The sequence below is a fragment of the Nerophis ophidion genome, linkage group LG04, assembly GCF_033978795.1.
Source record: "Nerophis ophidion isolate RoL-2023_Sa linkage group LG04, RoL_Noph_v1.0, whole genome shotgun sequence".
Taxonomy (NCBI): domain Eukaryota; kingdom Metazoa; phylum Chordata; class Actinopteri; order Syngnathiformes; family Syngnathidae; genus Nerophis; species Nerophis ophidion.
The window spans coordinates 9,034,488-9,041,987 of NC_084614.1; the positions used below are offsets into that span (position 1 = coordinate 9,034,488).

The following is a 7,500-nucleotide window of genomic DNA, read 5'->3' on the forward strand; positions in this document are numbered from 1 at the left end:
TCCATACTTTGGACTCTTTTAGTCACTGCTCTTCATTTTAGACGGTCTAGGGTGGACTCCTTACCCCTAAAAGGGAGGGGGTCTTAGTAGTTCCTAAGTTAGGGTATTTCTTAAAAAGTTTAAAATACTAAAAGTTATCATAAAACAGGCTTATCATACCTGAAAAAAAAATTAAAATAAAATCTCAATTTCCCTTTGGGGATGAATAAAGCACTTCTGATTCTACGCTGGGCGGAATATATTACTTCCATGACCTGCTGTGTGCTAGCAGTTTTTTACTATTTAGAACAGGGGTCACCAGATGAGTCGCCCGCTGGCCTGTTCTAAAAATAGCTCCAATAGCAGCACTTACCAGTGAGCTGCCTCTATTTTTTAAATTGTATTTATTTACTAGCAAGCTGGTCTCGCTTTGCTGGACATTTTTAATTTTAATAGAGACAAAACTCAAATAGAATTTGGAAATCCAAGAAAATATTTTAAAGACTTGGTCTTCACTTGTTTAAATAAATTCATTTATTTTTTTACTTTGTTTCTTAGAACTTTCAAAAAGACAATTTTAGAGAAAAAAATACAACCTTAAAAATAATTTTAGAATTTTTAAACACATATTTTAAATTCCTTCCTCTTATTTCCTGACAATTTAAATCAATGTTCAAGTATTTTTTTTTTAATTGTAAAGAATAATAAATACAATTTAATTTAATTATTAATTTTAGCTTCGGTTTTTTCGACCAAGAATATTTGTGAAATATTTCTTCAAACTTTAGATTAAAATTAAAAAAAAAAATTCTGGCAAATCTAGAAAATCTGTAGAATCAAATTAAATCTTATTTCAAAGTCTTTTGAATTTCTTTTAAAATTTTGTTCTGGGAAATCTAGAAGAAATAATGATTTGTGTTTGTTAGAAATATAGCTTGGTCCAATTTGTTATATATTCTAACAAAGTGCAGATTGGATTTTAACCTATTTAAAACATGTCATCAAAATTCTAAAATTAATCTTAATCGGGAAAAATGACTAATGATGTTCCATAAATTCTTTTTTTAATTTTTTCAAAAATATTCGACTTAGCCAATTTTTCTCTTCTTTTTTTCGGTAGAATTTGGAATTTTTAAAGAGTCGAAATCGAAGATAAACTATGTTCCAAAATGTAATTTTCATTTTTTTCGTGTTTTCCCCTCTTTTAAACGCTTTTTTTCATTATTTATTCTCTACAAAAAACTTCCGTAAAAGGAAAAAAAATGTACGACGGAATGACGGACAGAAATACAATTTATTTAAGTGTGTATCAAACTGGTAGCCCTTGGCATTAATCAGTACCCAAGAGCAGCTCTTGCTTCCAAAAAGGTTGCTGACCCCTGATTTCGAAGGTACAGAAAAGTGTCTTCTTGGGAATAACGGGCAAAATCCAGTTTTAGCCACTTGTCGGCTTTTTATTTAGCTTGGTGGTAAGAGCGCCGTCGGCCCCGCCCCTCCCCCCGCCGCCTGCTCTTTTCCTGCACCCAGACTTCCTGTCTCCCGTCAATGTTCTCCTTCTCTCTCTCTCTCTCGCTTGCCCGGCCGCTATGACGGAATCCCCTGTTTCCTGTTGTGAGGGCTGTTGCCGGGCGACGGCCGTGGGAGGAGCCGGCGGGGCCCGAGGGAAGCGTTTGTAGTTTGGAGAGCGGCCGGGAGCGCTCCCTTATTTATTTTTTTTTCTCTCTCCCACAGAAGTCCAGGCCCGACACAGCGCTTCAGTGTCCACGTGCTCGCAAGGTCGCTGGCGGCCCAACCGCAAGAGAATGGTTAGCAGAAGACGCTTTGGTGCTGTGACTCACTCCCACGAAGGCCAGTGAAGATCACCCGCTCGCCACATTTGGAAGTCTTGTCGCTGCACTTTTTTTTTTTTTTTTAACTTTTGAGCTGACTTTTAAACAATTTGATATACATAAGACCAGATATAGGTGGCGCTTTGATGTGATGACATCACTGCATGTACAAAATGTTGCTTTGGTTCCCATGACACGCCCACTTTGTACGGCAAAGACTTAAAAAGTGTTTTAATTGTCCCCATGCCCCGCCCACTTTGTACGGCAAAGACTAAAATAGAGTTTTAATTGTCCCCATGCTCCGCCCACTTTGTATGGCAGACAAAAAAGTGTTTTTGTGTTCCCATGCCCCGCCCATTTTGTACTACAAAGACTAAAAACGTGTTTTTTTTGTTCCCATGCCCCGCCCACTTTGTATGGCAGACAAAAGTGTTTTTGTTCCCATGCCCCGCCCACTTTGTACGTAAAAGACTAAAAGTGTTTTTTTGTCCCCATGCCCCACCCACTTTGTACGAAATGACTAAAACACTGCTTTTTTGTCCCCATGCCCCACCCACTTTGTACGACAAACACTAAAAATGTGTTTTTTGTCCCCATGCCCCGCCCACTTTGTACGGTAAAGACAAAAAAAGTTGTTTTTTTGTTCCTATGCCCCGCCCACTTCAAATGTCAAAGAGTAAAATGTTTTTTTTGTCCGCATGCCCCGCCCACTTGTTACGATAAACTCTAAAAATGTGTTTTTTTGTCCCCATGCCCCGCCCTTTTTGTACAAAATGACTAAAACACTGCTTTTTTGTCCCCATGCCCCGCCCACTTTGTACGACAAACACAAAAAATTTGTTTTTTGTCCCCATGCCTCGCCCACTTTGTACGGTAAAGACAAAAAAAGTGTTTTTTTTTGTTCCTATGCCCCGCCCACTTCAAAAGTCAGAGAAAAACGTTTTTTTGTCCGCATGCCCCACCCACTTTATAAGATAAACTCTAAAAATGTGTTTTTTTTGTCCCCATTCCCCGCCCACTTTGTATGGCAGACAAAAGTGTTTTTTGTCCCAGGCCCCGCCCACTTTGTATGGCAGACAAAATTTTTTGTTCCCATGCCCCGCCTACTTTGTACGTAAAAGACTAAAAAAGTGTTTTTTTGTTCCCATGCTCCGCCCACTTTGTATGGCAGACAAAACTGTTTTTTTTGTTCCCTTGCCCCGCCCACTTTTTATGGCAGACAAAAGTGTTTTGTTCCTATGCCCCGCCCACTTCAAATGTCAAATAGTAAAACGTTTTTTTTGTCCGCATGCCCCGCCCACTTTGTACGATAAACACAAAAAAATTTTGGTCCCCATGCCCCGCCCACTTTGTATGGCAGACAAAAGTGTTTTTTTTGTTCCCATGCCCCGCCCACTTTGTATGGCAGACAAAAATGTTTTTGTTCCCATGCCCCGCCCACTTTGTACGTAAAAGACTAAAAAAGCGTTTATTTGTCGCCATGCCCCGCCCACTTTGTATGGCATAGACTAAAAGTGTTTTTGTCCCCATGCCCCGCCCTCTTTGTATGACAAACACAAAAAATTGTTTTTTGTCCCCAAGCCCCGCCCACTCTGTACGACAAAGACTTAAAAAGTGTTTTATTGTCCCCATTCCCCGCCCACTTTGTACGGCAAAGACTAAACAAGTTTTTTTTTGTTCCCATGCCCCGCCCACTTTGTACGTAAAAGACTAAAAAAGTGTTTTTTTGTTCCCATGCCCTGCCCACTTTGTACGTAAAAGACTAAAAAAGTGTTTTTGTCGCCATGCCCCGCCCACTTTGTATGACAAACACTAAAAGTGTTTTTTGTCCCCAAGCCCCGCCCACTTTGTACAACAAAGACTTAAAAAGAGTTTTATTGTCCCCATGCCCCGCCCACTCTGTACAACAATGACTAAAAAGTGTTGGCGTACATTGTTGAAAGGTATGGTGAATTTATTCCCAAAAATAAAAATAAATATAACAAACAATGTATTTATTTAATTATGTTTCTATAAAGGGGGCACTACTTAGTGAGTTTTGGCAGTTTGTGTCCGGGACTAAAACATTTTCACTCTCGATACCATACGGATATTGGAAACTAGAGTATGAGGCGATACCGATGTATCGATGTGCCGATGTTGTAGCGGTACTCAACTGTAATGCAATGTTCCACCACTTGTGGCAGTAATGACAACATCAAACACACAGAGGAAGTCATTCAGCGCAAAAAATTATGACTAAAGTGGTGAAGCTGTATTTTCAGATGCACTTAGATTTTTCGACAGTTTATTTAAGAAACATTTATTATTAATTTTAGAATATATTTCTCGCATTATTGTACACTATGTACAATTATTTTGATCTTTTGCAGTATATTTGATATTCATTTATTAATGTATTCCGCCTAACCGAAGCCTTGATTATATTTTTGATATTTAAAAAAGGTTGATCCTGTTAAACTGTGAAGTCAATTAGATTATTCAATGTGGTTAAAATCATGTGTGGGCCTACCGAGGATGTCGTAGTGGTTTGTGCAGCCCTTTGAGACACTAGTGATTTAGGGCTATATAAGTAAACATTGATTGATTGATTGATAACCTAAAAAGGCTGACATTACAGATCAGGAGCGTGCATTTAACATTACATCCACAAGAGGGCAGTAATGGAACGTTTTGAGGAGAACCTTTGCCAAAGAGTTATGGTCAATAAAAGGTCATTTTTACTGCATCCGTTGATGCAATTTAAAAATATTACATTAGTAAAGCGGTTTTAAAAGTGTATCGAATTTGAAACAGCAGGTATAAAAGGCATTGTCACTCTAAATGAGTAATTTTAATGCATTTCATGCATCATAAATACCATCGATAAACTGTCTGGGTTTTACAGAGAAACATATTGTTTACATTTCACAACGCAATATATATACATATATATATATATATATATATATATATATATATATATATATATATATATATATATATATATATATAATCTACATGTCCAAACTTTTGTTATTCTATGGTGTTGCAATAAAAAATGAATAACAATATAATAATAAAAATGTGAATTTAAGTGCTTTTAGTTTTGATATAAAAAATAATATTTCATGAGAAAATAAGGGCTTTTTGTTTTGTTATAAAAATATTTCATGAGAAATGATAACATTGCTAAAACATACATAAAATATAAAAAATTATGTTTGTAAAAAACAAACAAAAAACCTCAAGTTTTAAATAATCGTCATTTTCTGTCAGTTATTTGAAAGAGCTAATATAGTCAAGCGGTCATATTGTTGGTGTTTGTCACCATCTAGCGTCCAAATGGCGACACTGCAGGTGGGCTCCTCAGCCGTGTAAAGTTAAAGTTAAAGTAACTAAGTGGACTTTCTTCCTTTATTTAGTCGTTAAATGGAAAAGGAGGACATAAATAGCAGCTACAATGCAGGACATATAAAAGTTTCAGCAAGATTCCGACCAAAACACGGGAATTAACTTTTGCAAAAGAAACTTCCGTCAATCTTTTCAAACGACGACAACCGCCGTCTTAATGATAATCATGATAGTCAACATGTACATTGATAATCATGATGATAGTCAACATGTACATTGAAAATCATGATGATAATCAACATGTACATTGATAATCATGATAGTCAACGGGTACATTGATAATCATGATAGTCAACATGTACATTGAAAATCATGATGATAATCAACATGTACATTGATAATCATGATAGTCAACGGGTACATTGATAATCATGATGATAGTCAACAAGTACATGGATCATTGAAACACTGTCAGGCGGGAGTTGAAGAGAACTTCAACTCTTAAAACACCTTCCGGGAATCATAAAACTCATTCCCGCCACAGCTGTCCATCAAAAACACACCACCTCGGAAAAGTTCCCAAAACGTTTTGATTGTTGCGACACCCGAGGAGATATGTGGTGGTGAGGTACTACGCTGGCCTGGGTGCAGTTCTTCATCTAGACCAGGGGTGTCCAAAGTGTGGCACAAAGCTCATTTCTAAACACAATCTAGCATGCTAGCTTTTTTAGCAGATTTAGCAGGTATATGGCATGTTAACATATTATTGTTGGCATGCTAGCATTATTTGCTAATATTTTTTGAAACTTGACGCCTCAGCATTAACACAAAATTTCTATGTACACACCTCAATCATATTTTGCGACTTGATGCATGCTAACGTTAGCAAGCTAGCATTGGGAACACATTTTTCCAATTACACAATTCAGAGTAATACATTTCGGCACTTGACACATTTTAGCATGCTAGCTTTTTTGGCAAATCTAGCAGGTATATAGCATGTTAACATATTATTGTTGGCATGCTAGCGTTATTTGCTAATTTTGCTCATATTTTTTGAAACTTGACGCTTCAGCATTAACACAAAATTTCTATGTACACACCTCAATCATATTTTGCGACTTGATGCATGCTAACATTAGCAAGCTAGCATTTCATACAAATTTTTCCAAGTACACATTGCAGAGTAATACATTTTGGCACTTGACACATTTTAGCATGCTAGCTTTTTTTTGGGGCAAATTTAGCAGGTACATAGCACTAGCGTTTTTTTCTTTACACATTTTGGTCATATTTTTTTGATACTTGACGCTTCAGCATTCACCCAAAATTTCCATGTACACACCTCAATCATATTTTGCGACTTGATGCATGCTAACGTTAGCCAGCTAGCATTGGGTACACATTTTCCAAGTACACAATTCAGAGTAATACATTTCGGCACTTGACACATTTTAGCATGCTAGCTTTTTTTTGGGCAAATTTAGCAGGTACATAGCACTAGCGTTTTTTTCTTTACAAATTTTGGTCATATTTTTTTGATACTTGACGCTTCAGCATTCACACAAAATTTCCATGTACACACCTCAATCATATTTTGCGACTTGATGCATGCTAACGTTAGCAAGCTAGCATTTTGTAAATATTTTACCAAGTACACATTTCAGAGCAATATATTTCGGTACTTGACACCTTTTAGCATGCTAGCTTTTTTTTTTCAGCAAATTTGAAGATATATAGCATGTTAACATATACTTGTTAGCATGCTAGCGTTATTTGGCAATTTTGCTGATATTTTTTGATACTTGACGCATCAGCATTCACCCAAAATCTCCATGTACACACCTCAATCATATTTTGCGACTTGATGCATGCTAACGTTAGCAAGCTAGCATTTTGTAAATATTTGACCAAGTACACATTTCAGAGTAATATATTTCGGTACTTGACACATTTTAGAATGCTAGCTTTTTTAGCAAATTTTGCAGGTATATAGCATGTTAACATATCATTGTTAGCATGCTAGCGTTATTTGCTAATTTTACTGATATTTTTTGATACTTGACGCTTCATCATTAACAAAAAATTTCTATGTACACACCTCAATCATATTTTGCGACTTGATGCATGCTAACGTTAGCAAGCTAGCATTTTATACACATTTTTCCAAGTACACATTTCAGAGTAATATATTTTGGCACTATGACACATTTGAGCATGCTAGCTTTTTTTTTTTTAAGCAAATTTAGCAGATATATAACATGTTAACATATTATTGTTACCATGCTAGTGTTATTTTGCTAATGTTGGTCATATTTTTGATACTTAACGCTGTAGCATTTACCCAAAATTTCTACCC

The 7,500-nt window shown here is 36.5% G+C and overlaps 1 protein-coding gene across 1 annotated transcript in view; it reads right to left on the reverse strand.

The window, feature by feature from the left end:
* Window positions 1-5,186: 5,186 nt before the first annotated feature.
* atp9b (ATPase phospholipid transporting 9B) overlaps window positions 5,187-7,500 on the reverse strand; it is a 103,493-nt gene continuing 101,179 nt past the window's right edge. Inside the window, exon 29 of the mRNA XM_061896984.1 lies at window positions 5,187-7,500. This exon is cut by the window's right edge and continues 602 nt beyond it. The gene's annotated coding sequence lies outside the window, so the exon portion shown is untranslated.